The 14,569-nt window shown below is 35.1% G+C and overlaps 2 pseudogenes; both read left to right on the forward strand.

Moving 5' to 3' along the window:
• Nucleotides 1-3,296: 3,296 nt before the first annotated feature.
• LOC131078873 (ammonium transporter 2 member 5-like) lies at nucleotides 3,297-4,829 on the forward strand (annotated as a pseudogene).
• Nucleotides 4,830-10,231: 5,402 nt separating this feature from the next.
• Nucleotides 10,232-13,583, forward strand: LOC131078890 (ammonium transporter 2 member 5-like; annotated as a pseudogene).
• Nucleotides 13,584-14,569: the final 986 nt, after the last annotated feature.

The following is a 14,569-nucleotide window of genomic DNA, read 5'->3' on the forward strand; positions in this document are numbered from 1 at the left end:
TTTTCTCTCAGATTTTATGTGCACAAGAGCTCAACAAAGAGCGAAAATGTGGTTGCAAGTAGGCTTGATTGCATATGCAAGTTCGAAAGCGTAGTCGGGGCTGAATTCATAGTGAGTTAGTCAGGGTTTGATAATGAAAGAAGCATCTCCTTATATAGAAGACACTATAAGAAATGGAGGGATAAGATTGAGAGGTGTAAAAGAGGTCGGCTATGATTAGAGGGTAGGTAGAGGAAATAAGAAAATAATAAGAGGGGTAGGTAGTGTAGGAATTAAGAGATGAATGACATGTGTCATATGTGGAAAAGGCTAATGAATTAATTAAATAAATAAAGATTTCTTTAATTTGTAGAAGAAGTGGGATCAATTAAATAAATAAGATATTTATTTAATTTAGGAAAAGGGTAATTTAAATAAATAAATGTATTTATTTAAATGAGAAATAAGGCTAGAAGAGGATAAATGAATTAATAAAATAAATAAATATTTATTTAATTAATAGAAGAATTAGGCTAAAATAATTAAATAAATAAAATATTTATTTAATTAATTAGATAGGACAATTTTAGGTGTCTACACCCTTCATCTTGTTTTGACCAATGAGTCTATGGATCTATTTCTTTTGAGAAATTCAGTAGAAAGGATAAATAAATACGCGGAGAGGGTATTGCCGTGTCGAAACCCCCTTTCACTACTAAAGAAGCCTTTGGCCACCCCATGATTAACCAAAATTGAAAAACATGGGGTTATCACACATTGCTTAAAATAAGGTGTATACTATTGTCTCTAAAGCCAAATTTCCTTAAGGTGGCAAACAAAAAGCTCCAAGAAATGTAGTCATAAGCTTTGGTGGTATCAAGTTTGAGCACTATTCCCATTTTACTATTATTCTCCATGGAGTGAAGAATTTCATGAGTAGTGTGGACCACATCAAGTATCTGCCTCCCTTGCACAAAACCTTTCTGATTGATGGAAGCTTTGGTAGAAAGGGTTTGAGCTGATTAACCAACACCTTGGAAATGATCTTATATAAAGTATTACATAGATTGATAGGTCGGAAATCCATTAAGTCCTCCACTTGTTCTTTTTTACGAATAAGGGTAATGAAAGTAGTATTGATATGCTTTAAGAGTTTACCTTTCTTGAAAAAATACTTGACCACCAACACCACATCATACTTGATGATCTACCAAAACTATTGAAAAAATGTTTAAGGGCCTTATTGGCATTGAAGGAGAAAACAACACTCTTGACCTCATCAATAGAGACAAGTTTCATCATGTTCTCATTATCCTCAATAGATAGAGTGCTAGGGATAGCCTCCAGAAGCTCATTCTCCTAATCAATGGCCCCTATCCTATCCATGTACAAGTATTGAAAATAAGAGACAACACAATGACCAATTTGTTTCTCATCCTCCCAAACATTCTAATTGCCATCTTTTATCCTCCTTATGGTATCTATTTTCGTGTGTTTCATATTTGACTGGTGAAAAAAGTGTGTATTCTTGTCACCCTCTTAGAGCCATTGAATTCTCAACTTTTGTTTCCAATGAATCTCCTCATTTTTAAAGATTTCATTCCATTCTCCTCTTAGTTTCCTTTAGAGAAAACTCAATCTCACTTTATCCAAAAGCCATAAATTCTTATATCTCCTTGAGTTCCAAGAGAAGTCGATTCTTTTTTTGGAATATATTACTAAAGGTATATATGTTCCATACTCTCACTTTATTTTTAATGATCCCGAGTTTAGATGCAACTCTAAATATTGGAGTGCTAGAAATAGGGTTGTTCCACTAGGCCTTTACAAGGTTCTTGAAGTTTGGGTGGAGGTTCCACATAATTTCAAATTAGAAGGGAAAAGGACCTTTTTTGAGGGCAAGGTCCCACTAGAGAAGGAGATGATTATGATTTGAATTGGTTCTAGAGAGGACTTTAAGTGAAAGATATGAGAGGATATTCCAACCATTTGAGATGATGGACTCGTCCAGCTTGAGTTGGATGAGGTGAGCTTTGAGCCTTTTTTTTTACTAGGTAAAGAGTGTATCCCTGAGGTCAACATCCACCAATCCTGTTCCATTTAGGAAGTCTTCAAGATCCAACATTTTGTCCAAGTAGTCCTCCAACCCTCCCCGATTCCCAACTTCCTTGTATGGAAAAGAGGGGTATTAAAATCTCCTCCCATCATCCAGTGATTGTTTGTAAAGGAGTTAACCAAGAATGTGAGCTTATCCCACAAAACCTTCTAGCAGTACAAAGTTAGGGGCATACACATTAGTGAGGTTCCAAATGGCTTGGGTAGATCTAGTAAGTTAAAATTAGTAATGAGATTGTTTTTGTAGTGATCAATCCTATTTCCTTTAACTACCAAGGGATTCAACAGGTTGGCAATTCCTCTAGAAGCACCTTTAGCCGAGTTGCTGCAAAATGGGGCATTAGGCCAAAGTCTATCAAAAACTTGAGCAAAAACTTTATTTATCATTTTGATTTCTTGGAGCAATAAAATGTAGATCCTATAATCATAAATTAAACACTTCACAATGTGTTGCTTATGAGGACTGTTTAGTCCTCTAATATTGAGAGAGAGGATCTTTATTTTTTGGCCTTCCTCACCCCTGAAATGATGTAAAGGGTGCCTTAGCAATTTCTTTGGCTGCTTCTCTTTGGTTGGTCTCTATATGCAAGGGTTTGCCTTGTTTTGTTTCTAATCTAGTGTTAAGTTTTTTAACCCCCACCTTTCTTCTATTTATGTTGTTAATTGTAGATCATTTCTCTCAAGAGAAGGAGGAGTCAATGAGTTAGATTTGCTGATATCTAGTAAGACTTCCATCAAACTTATGACTTTGTGAGGGGATTGAGCCCCACTTTGGCTACTCTGCAATACCTTGGTAGGAGTAACATAACAATGATGGGGGTCTATCACATTCAAGTCCTCAATGACCCCAATAGGGGTAATAGATTCTGTTCCAATCCCCGAATATATATCTACTATCTTGTCCCCTGCAAATAGGATCAATTGAGTCTCTGGGGGTGTGTGTGTATTGTTAACTTGGCTAGAAGAGCTACTAGGAGCATTCACAATAACATTTCCTTCATTGACAATGGTTGGAGATCTAGGCCAACAATCTCACCATAAAATTTTAATTTCTCTATATTTTCGTAGATTTTTTTTAAAACTTCTTTAATTAAATTCATATATGAAAGAAGTAAACTTGACCTCTTTCCAATATCAAATGATTTGTGAACAAACATCATCAATCAAAATATGTGGTTAGACATCCCCAAGCATTTGTTGCGAAAATGAGTGCCGACGATTGGGTTCTGAACAATGGGGACAACGCATGGCAATTGACGGCGGCAATGATCGTTGGAATGCAATCGGTTCCGGGGCTGGTCATTCTGTATGGGAGCGTGGTGAAGAAGAAATGGGCCATCAATTCTACATTTATGGCGCTCTATGCTTTTGCAGTGGTGCTTGTTATGTGGGCACTTTTTGCTTATGATCTTTCATTCAATCACAATCATTTTCTTATTGAGGGGTTTTGGGGGAGGCCAGAGTTTTTGGCATTGGGGCAACAAGATCTTCTTGGGCAGTGGTCTCCCACTGGTTTGCCCAGCGCTACGAATGTGTTCTTCTAGTTTGTGTTTGCGGCCATTACGCTCATTATCATTGCTGGATCGCTTCTGGGCAGGATGAATTTCCAGGCATGGATGTTGTTCGTGCCTCTCTGGCTCACTTTCTCTTATTCTCTTGGGGCATATGCCCTTTGGACTGGATTTTTTCACACCAAGGTTGTAACTGTGGATTTTGCTGGGGTTATGTTATCCATCTCTCTTCGGGCATTGCAGGCTTCACGACTGCCTACTGGGTGAGTGGTGGGGTGATTCTGAAAACATATGAATTTTTCGATTAGTCTATATACTGAATTTTTGTATTAGATTGTGTTTTTAATTTTTTATCAATGAATCACATTCTATGATCCATCAATGTTTCGAAACACACTATTCTGATGATGAATCACAGAGTGTGATTCGAAATGTTAGTACAAAAATTAAAAACATAATCTAATCCAGAAATTCAATATAGACTAATATTATAAATTGTAGAAATTTCTTTCATATTTTTGTGGGTCCTTAGTAGGACAATGGTGATATTTTTGATATCACCCATTTGGTCTTGAAACCTAATTCCATAGGTAATATCCATATTTTTGTTTTCAAAATTATGGTTCTATATTGTATTAACTTATAATTTCAATATATTGTCATTTCATTTGAAAATCTAATGTGTGACAAAACACTTGCAGGAGTTGTACAAGCATGGGCAGCCATGGTGATGGGTTTGCTATCAGGCAGCATTCCATGGACGACAATGATGATAATTCACAAGCGCTTCTCTTTTCTCCGGCAGGTGGATGATACATTAGGAATGCTCCATACTCATGGTGTGGCAGGGCTTCTTGGGGGCATTCTTTCTGGGCCCACCCTACTTTGTGTGAGATTTTATACACAGTCGATCCATTACCAATTGGATTAATCTATGGCCCCCGACACTATGTGAATGACAAGGGTCAGTGGACTCGTCCGGGTCCCAAACAATTGGGTATGCAGATCTCAGCTGCATTGTTTATCATAGCTCTGAACGTTGTGGTGACGAGCATCATATGCTTAGTGATCCAGATCATTGTTCCTCTGCGCATGTCAGACGAGGCTCTAGACATTGGAGATGATGCAGCTCATGGTGAAGAGGCCTACTCTATCTGGGGTGATGGTGAAGCCCTTAAGAGAATCTTGACGACCCTACTACATAGAATTACAAGAAAATTGTGATGGAGTAACAAGTAGACTAGATGAATTGTCTACACTGGATAAAGGAGAATGAACCCTAGAGAATGAATCATTGAGTGAAATGAGAAAAGGTGAATCAACCTTTCAATTACCAAAATTACTTTTCTATGTGAATCTTGGATAATCATTTAAGTGGATATATAAACTCAAATATCTTCCCTAAAGTAGTGAGTCGATAATATATCAAGAGAGGTTTTTTTTTTTTTTTTTGTTAAAGTTAGGAATGAACAATAAATTATGGATATATCCATTTCCTATCTCAATAGTTCTTTGTCTACAAATAGGCATATATAAGAGCTATTTATCAAGATTTTGGATATGTAGATGTAGGATAGAATGAATAGATATCCTTCATGTAAGGAGACATGTCACCGATAACCTCAAATTAAGATCTTATTGATTTACCTCAAAAACTGAAGGTGCCATAGATGCATAAGGAATGTGGAAGTGAAACATAAATACGCTCCCCTAAAATTTTACATTTTATAAGTTAAGTGCATGAACTTGAACAACCCCATTGATTGTTGACACTTTATAATTGAGTGTGTAGATAAGTATAGTCTAATTTTCACTTTTAAGATACCTCTAAAATTGAAATAACAAGGAGAAAAATATTATGTATGCAAACAACAAAAGATACCAATTTAAACTTTGTCAACATTTATAACAATCAAGAAAACATGGCTCCAAAAATATATGGAAGTTGAATGTGCAAGATAGTAGAAAGGCTTGTGAGAATGCAAAAGGGCAAGAAATCACTTTTGATCTCTAAAATACCTTGATATCAAGTCGAAACACCTTTTTTATTGTTGCATATTAGAAGAAAGCTCCTTCCAAAAATCACCCTTAAATTTCATGTTTTTTTAACACCTTAAAAAAGCACTTCCTACTTACAAAATACGACCTTTATCAGATGAATTATGACTATTAAGGAGCAGATTGTTGGAATGTGAAGTCCAAATTGATTTCTTCTAGTAGTGGTTGAGTCATCTTGGATACTCGGTTGTTCTATGCTCCTCGAAGTCATGTTTTGATGTATAGTTTTGAGATTGTTGTAAATCTGTAATTCCTGAGAATCAATACGAAAGATATTTTGTCCATGGTTTTTTACTGGTATATTTTTACCAGGTTTTTCCACGTAAATCTAAGTGCTGAGTGACTTTGTTCTTCTCTACAATTTTCAACACTTATATTTTTTCCTTACATAGATTACCTTGAAAGAAGGAATACAAGCTAAATATGGGCCAGCCTTGATAGAAAATATGTGGCCTCTGTAGTAAATATGCATGCAATGTATATCTTTTCTCATTGTCGGTCTAAATAGAGATCAATATGTCAAATAGAGATTGCAATAAATGGTGCCGTTAATACAAATTCTTGCAAAGATCAAAATGCAAACATAAAAAAACACACACAAACACGTTATAAGCAAGTTTTTTTCCATTCACTAGTCTAAATGACTTGATTCTTTGGTGATTCAATGCCAACAATCACTCATGCCTTCACCAGACTCACCTCAAATGAGTTGACAAAAATTAAATGCTTCTTTTATTCACAATCACAAAAAAAAAGGGTGCAAGGCGTATGCAAAGAGCTGACCTACAAAGAGGAAGAAATACATTTTTGCAACATCAAAATGCCTCTTTTGAAGCACGCATTGCCTTTCTAAACTATCAAATGGAGAATTTTTTTCCAAAAAGAAGTGCAAAATAGGAATAAAGAAGATCATCCCACACAGAGATAAAGAGAAGCTCGAAAGAAAGATCCACATGCATAGAGACTAAATACCAACAGTATTAGTAGTCTTCTGTAACAAGTGAGAAACATTTTCTAACCAAAATACAAAAGAACAACTCTGAAATCATGCAAACTATGGTTTTTTAACTAAACTTACAAATTTACCAAACCAATTATTTTTGATACCATATCAGAGAGCTACTAGAATATCTTGGATAGAAAGGTTGATATTGGTTAAGCTATGTAAGTCAAGCTCACACATGCTCATAGTTGCAAGTATACAAAACATATAATACAATACATAAATTATCATAGAGAAAGAAAATAGATGAAAATTCCATGGCTATTAAACTTATAATAGATGAACATATTTATATTGCAATTGAGATCAATTTCCATTTAGAACAATGCCATGCAAATCTCTTCAACTATAAGTGTAAAAAACAAACACACGTAAGTAAGCTTATTGTAGAGAAGAAAATATCTCTTAGATAAAATATTTTCATGAGAGATAATAAATATCCAAGGAAAGGAATAATCAACACTAATAATAAGATGGTTTTTCTTCAAGAATGTGCTATTTTTCTTTAGTTTTTTCTCATGGTGAATTCAATAGATCACGAGTTGTGTGGTGTCTTCTTCTTTCTTTATTCTTATTAATTATATTTAATATTCTATTTTTTTTTGTCTTTAAGAGAGTTGTGGCAAGGTGATCCCCTTCCCTCTTATCTTTATATTCTTATGGTCAAAGGTTTGGGAAGTTTCCCTAACCATAAGAGAGTAAATGATAGAATTCAATGCGAAAATGTGTTTAGGGATCATGATCATCATTCCCATCTTCATTTTGTGGATGATACTACTTTGTTGGGAGTTGCTAATTTAGGATATTGTTAGTTTGAAGAATATTTCTTATATGTATTTGGAAAATTCTATTCAAAAGATTAATGAGGACAAATCTTATATATTTTCTTCAACATTCCTTTGGCTATCCAATAGAGAATTTCTCTTGTTTTACATTTCAAATTAAGATAACCTCCCTTGGATTATCCTGGTACTAACTTAATAGTGATCTTAAAAAAGATATCAATGGAAGAGGATTCTTGATAGATTCCAAATGCACATCAATCACTAGAATTTATGATGGTTATCATTTGCTAGGAACCTTACCCTTTTCAAATTTTTGGTTCAAGCTCTTAGCATATATAGATCTTTTGTGCTATCTAGTTCTAATTTTTTTCTAAAGGAGTTTGATTCTCTTTCTACTAAATTTCTTTGGGCCTCCAAAAAATAGGGTCTAATTTGTTGGGACTAAGTTTGCAAGCCTTAGAAAAATAAAGATCTTGGTTTTAGGTACTTTGAGTTTAATAGCCAAACATTAGTTTCTAAATTATATTGGATGTGGTTTGTGTAACATGATTATCCTTGGGATAAAATTCATAGCAATTATATAAATTCTTATGCGGTGTTGATGTTGATGATTTTCTGAGAATGGATTTGGTTAGGATGGGATCAATTGTGTTGGTTCCCAAATCAACAGACAACCAAACCATGTAGGATTGCCAATTCTAATTCTCAAGTTTGATGTTGGATATGGCCAAAAAACAAGAATCAATTCAATAGAATTAAGTTCCTCCGCACTTTAGGCTCTGTTGGACTTGGGAGGGTGATCCATTTGTCAATACCTTACTTTATCTTTTGCTCATTTATAGGTACTGCTACACAAATATGCTCTCTGATAGAGATTCAAGAACCTTAAAGCATTCAACAATTTGGTAGTAATTCTTGGCACTTTTCTTCTTTGATCCCGAGCACATGATTTACTCAATATAAACTACCTACTTTTCCATTGGGAGGGTCTTGAGGTTATTTTGTAGTGAAATATCATAGCAACAAATTCATTTACTAACAAAATATAATCTTTTGGCTTCTTTGTCATAATTAATTTGAGACTTTATGTAGTAGACTTAAACTTATTATCTACAACTAACTATTACATACATTCTTCTAGTAAACCTAAGACACTTAAGACACATATTCCATACCAAAAATTCTAGTAGACCTAATACACTTAAGGCACCTAAGACACAACTTGTAGTGTACCAAAGAAACCTCTTTTAAATCTAACCTTCTAGTAGACCTAAGGCATGCAAGACACCTAAGTTCTATAGGAGGTACATTTTCAACACAATTATTTTGACTTCACATATCATGACTTCACATATCATGACGTTTTCATTTCAAATATCATTTTCTCAATCTTGATATGAGGATTGCTATAACAAACTGTAACATACTTTTCACATTTTGTTGTGTTTAATCAATATTTTGTATGCAATTCATAATCATTTGGTCTAATCCTATGATTGAGAAAATCTCTAGTATTTGATGAATAAGGAGTATTACTCTAAAAAATTTAATAACAACTTTCTAACTATAAATGTCAAAAATTTAATATCAACTTTCTAACACCATCTTCGATCTTACCAAATTGAGGATCCCTACATATCAATACGTATTTTCCTTTTACTATATTGTCATCAAAGCCTTTCTTGTTTCCATAAACCTTATTAATGTCTTTCTACTTAGATTAATTTAAATTGAAAGTAAAGACTTAGACTAATTTCATTAAATGAAAGTAAAGAACTTTGACACTTTTTCTACTTCTAGACTTACAATAGAAGACATCATCGCTCTTCTTCAAATTTCTTATCAATGGATCAAGATATTCTACTCTTGAAACTCAAAACTTTTGCAACATTTTGAACATCTTTTTTCTTGTCGTTTTTCCCTTTTTTTTTTGTGTAAAATCTACACTCAACAATTGTAAAGACTTTGATTTCATCGTGAGTTAGTATATTTGATAATTGTTGGGCTTTACCTCTTTATAACTTAACTATATTGTTCAACAATTTTTTTTTAATTTCTCTATATTTGAGATCAAATGATCTATGAACAAACATCTATCTCTCAAAATATGTGGTTAGACCTCCTCTATGACATGCTGGACTTTCTCCCTAACATTAATTATATGTGATTGAGCCTCCCCTATTTTTGTATTTATATTACGTTGGGCCTCCTCTAAACTTTTCAAAATATTGGGTGTGGATGGGCAACTGTAGGTTCTTTGTTCTATGTGGAGTCTGTCTTTTCTGTGTTACTTGTGGGCTGCTGTGCATTTATGGTCAGTTTGTATTGTATTCCTCTTGACACTCTGTTGACTGTCTAATTCTTGTTTTCCTTTTATGAATTTTTTTTCAATTAAAAAAAATCATTCAAAAGTCTACATAGGCTACGTAACTTGGGCTTTGAATTAGTTGTCATACGACGAACAAATTCAAAAGAACTGATAGCAGTATCAACAGAAGAATATTAGATGATATGCGAAGGAAAATCGGGAACGATTCTCAACACCAATCCAGTTTATCCCAAACGACGAAATAACAACTTACGTTACGAGGAAAGGCAAGGCCTCAACATTTTCGATCTGACAAGCGAAAAACATTGAAACCTCCACAACATGTTGCTACGTCTCTCTACTTAAAGTCCTCATGTAGAGAGCTGTACAATGTGTGAATGTGAATAATTTGAAGAGAAGGTAGGATTGTGTAAGCTGTGCAATTAGATCTGAAGATCAAGTATTTGTTGCGAAAATGAGTGCCGACGATTGGGTTCTGAACAGTGGAGACAACGCATGGCAAATGACGGCTGCAACGATCGTTGGAATGCAATCGGTTCCGGGGCTGGTCATTCTGTATGGGAGCGTAGTGAAGAAGAAATGGGCCATCAATTCTGCATTTATGGCGCTCTATGCTTTTGCAGTGGTGCTTGTTATGTGGGCGCTTTTTGCTTATGATCTTTCATTCAATCCCAATCATTTTCTTATTGAGGGATTTTGGGGGAGGCCAGAGTTTTTGGCATTGGGGCAACAAGATCTTCTTGGGCAGTGGTCTCCCACTGGTTTGCCCAGCGCTACGAATTTGTTCTTCCAGTTTGTGTTTGCGGCCATTACGCTCATTCTCATTGCTGGATAGCTTCTGGGCAGGATGAATTTCCAGGCATGGATGTTGTTCGTGCCTCTCTGGCTTACTTTCTCTTATTCCATTGGGACATATGCCCTTTGGACTGGATTTTTTCACACCAAGGTTGTAACTGTGGATTTTGCTGGGGGTTATGTTATCCATCTCTCTTCGGGCATTGCAGGCTTCACGGCTGCTTACTGGGTGAGTGGTGGGGTGATTCTGAAAACATATGAATTTTTAGATTATTGAATTTTGGATTAGATTGTGTTTTTAATTTTTGCATCAACGAATCACATTTCATGATCTATCAACGTTTTGAAACATATTATTCTGATGATGAATGACACAGTGTGATTGGAAACGTTAGTGCAAAAATTAAAAACATAATCTAATCTAGAAATTCAATATAGACTAATATTATGAATTGTAGAAATTTGATATCTTCAATTTTTCGATTTATTGATGCATTTCTCATAAGCTGATTAAAGAAAATGAGTTAACTATAGATTGAGATTTCATATTTTTGTGGGTCCTTAGTAGGACAATGGTAGAGCGGTTCCTTGTGAATCCAGCATCGTAAGTTAAATTCTGATGCTTTTTTATGCTAGAGCATTTTGCTTAAGCAATGGTTTCATAATTTCAGGTCGTGCCTCTTTATCCATTCCATATATAGAGCTTTTATTTAGTGACCTTTTATCCATTTTATATATAGATATTTACATTGAATGTGAAGTCTAATTGTTTTGTGTGCTTTTTTCTTCTCCTTGTCTCTTTCATTTCTTCCTTGTTTTTCATATTTGAAGAGCTAAACATTTGTATAGAGGAGTGCGAACTATGTATTTGGTGTAACAGTGAATATAAGCTATTCGTCCTGTTTTTTTGTGGATGTAGTCTTTATGATGAACCACATAATTTGCTGTGTTATGTGTTCCTTTCTATTGTCTCTATTTTAGTTTTGATGTTTATTATTATTTTATCTACTCTTTAAACTAGTCAACAATCGGTCTACATCCACAGGAAAGCAAGGCAATATCTTATGTTTCTCACAACATACAATACATAATCTGCAGTCATCCTTTTATACAAAATGTTCAACTCTTCAAATATGAAGAGACAACAAAGAAATGGTCAGATGACCGTTGGACTTCAGATTTTCAACAATTTGATGCTTCCGTTGTTCTATGGTACTTCAGTGGTAGAATAATTGCTGTCAAAGATTGATCATAGGATCAAATCCCATTTAAAAGGAGTCTTTTTGACTTAAGTATATTTATAAGAAATAGTGGCCACATAATTTCAGTTTTTTTTTTCGTTTATTCTAATAGAATTGTAAATCTATGATCAACTCATAATTTTTTAGATTCAATCAGATTTGATCTTTTTTTATCTTCTTTAGGAAACTTCACTAATAAACCTAAACCAAAAATCAGTTAATAAAAATTTCGAAATTTAAACTAGATGTAAAGCTTTTAAGATGACAGTATCCTTGGTTTAATTGTTCACCTTTGAGATCAAATTACACAATCGAGTCATTTTTTTTTTAAAGATGCTATGAATGGTGGAAGCATCAAATCTTTAATCTTGTGGATTAACACAGGTGGGTCCGAGGTCGACTAAAGATCGAGAGAAGTTCCCCCCCAACAATGTGCTGCTAATGTTGGCAGGGGCAGGTATGCTGTGGCTGGGATGGTCAGGCTTCAATGGAGGAGCCCCACTTGCTGCAAATCAGATTGCTTCTTTGGCAGTCCTCAACACACATATATGCACCGCCACTAGTCTCATAACCTGGATGTGCCTCGATATGATTGTATTTGGGAAGCCTTCAGTCATCGGTGCCGTACAAGGATTGATCACTGGTCTTGTCTGCATTACTCCTGGGGCAGGTTACACTTTCCACTCTTCTCTTCACTCTCTCTTTCTTCTTCACATATACCCAACACAAAAAAATAGGGTTAGGCCTAGGTGATATCATTGTTCTGTTTGGATTGTTTTGGTTTCTCAACATCACCCATTTGGTCTTGAAACCTAATTCCATATGTAACATCCATATTTTTGTTTTCAAAATTATGATTCTATATTGTATTAACTTATAATTTCAATATATTGTCATTTCATTAGAAAAACTAATGTGTGACAAACGATTGCAGGAGTTGTACAAGCATGGGCAGCCATGGTGATGGGATTACTTTCAGGCAGCATTCCATGGATGACAATGATGATACTTCACAAGCGCTTCTCTTTTCTCCGGAAGGTGGATGACACGTTGGGAATGCTCCACACTCATGGTGTGGCCGGGCTTCTTGGAGGCCTTCTTTCTGGCATCTTTGCCCACCCTACCTTGTGTGATATTTACTTCTCACTCGATCCAAAACCAATTGGATTAGTCTACGGAACGCACCAATATGAGAATAACAACGGTCATTGGACGCGCTCGGGTCCCAAACAATTGGGTATACAGATCTTAGCTGCATTGTTTATCATAGTTCTGAACGTTGTGGTGACGAGCATCATATGCTTAGTGATCCAGATCATCGTTCCTCTGCGCATGTCAGACGAGGCTCTAGACATTGGAGATGATGCAGCTCATGGTGAAGAGGCCTACGCTATCTGGGGTGATGGTGAAGCCCTTAAAACTAGCAAGTTTGAACTGGAGGACATTCCCTCAAAATCCCAGGGTACTCCTAAGATGGTCTGATCCAAAATCCTTCCAATAAAATGCAGACATTAGACATATGTTACCCTCCAAATATGAGGACTTCTATCTACTTGAGCTGAGGCATTATAGGTGATTTGGGTTTGTTGTCAAAGTAGAGACAAATAGTGGTTTCTAAGATTGGATTTATAATTGTGATATAATTTCTTCCCAATATTTCCAAATCCATTACACTCAAACTTTAGGAGGTATATTATCCTTAGCATTTTTATTTGTGTGTAACCGCTGTGTTCATTGTTACTTCCTCTAAATAAAGCTATAAAGATGCTCATAATGGGAGTGGATTCACATTTCAATAGAATTGATTAATGTTCCCTAAATTAAGTTTCAAATGCTGTGGAGGAGCACACAGCCTTTGACACTGCTGTGTTTGTTCTTGGCTAGCACTATACTCTTTTTATTTGTTTTTAGATTTCTATTTTAGCTTTTCAATTATAAGTTGCAGCATTCAATTGTCGTTGTCTATGATCTGTTGGCCATTGATTTTCACTTTCAATTATAGATTGTATCTTCTTAATTGAACTAAATAAATTTAAGATACATATTTTTTCATGTTCATTATTGTGTTGGACTACAACAGAATTATGTGTTACAAAACAAGCTTGGAAGACAATTGGTTAGTGTGTTATATTGAAGTGCATTTATATTGGAAAGATTAGTGTACTATATTGAAAAGAAAACTTCCACCAATTTTTACTTTTAGATTCCTTTAGAGAAAACTCAATCTCAGTCTACCCAAAAGCCATCAATTCTTATATCTCGTTAAGTTCCAAGAGAAGTTGATTCTTTTTTTGGAATATATTACCAAAGGTATATATGTTCTATCCTCTCAGTTTATGTCCAGTGATCCTGAGTTTACACGCATCTCTAAAGATTGGAGTGCCATAAACATAATTGTTCCACCTGATCTCCACAACGTTCTTGAAGTTTGGGTAGAGGATCCACATAATTTCAAATTGGAAGGGGAAAGGTCCTTTTTTTGGGGGGAAGGTGCCACTGGAGAAGGAGATAATTATGATTTGAATTGGTTCTAGGGAGGACTTTGTTGGAAATAATCCCAACTAGCCCTGACTAACCCGTCCTATCTCATATCCTTTGTATGCACATCATATCTCTCGACATTGAAGACAAGCAATGGAGAAAGATTTTGACAAGATTTGATTTGATATTGTTCAACCTCTCAACTGTCTCAGCTGTAGATTTCATACAGATTGTGGGTGATTTAGAAAGTATTATTTTATTTTCTCTCTTTG

The sequence above is a fragment of the Cryptomeria japonica genome, chromosome 2 (assembly GCF_030272615.1).
Source record: "Cryptomeria japonica chromosome 2, Sugi_1.0, whole genome shotgun sequence".
NCBI lineage: Eukaryota > Viridiplantae > Streptophyta > Pinopsida > Cupressales > Cupressaceae > Cryptomeria > Cryptomeria japonica.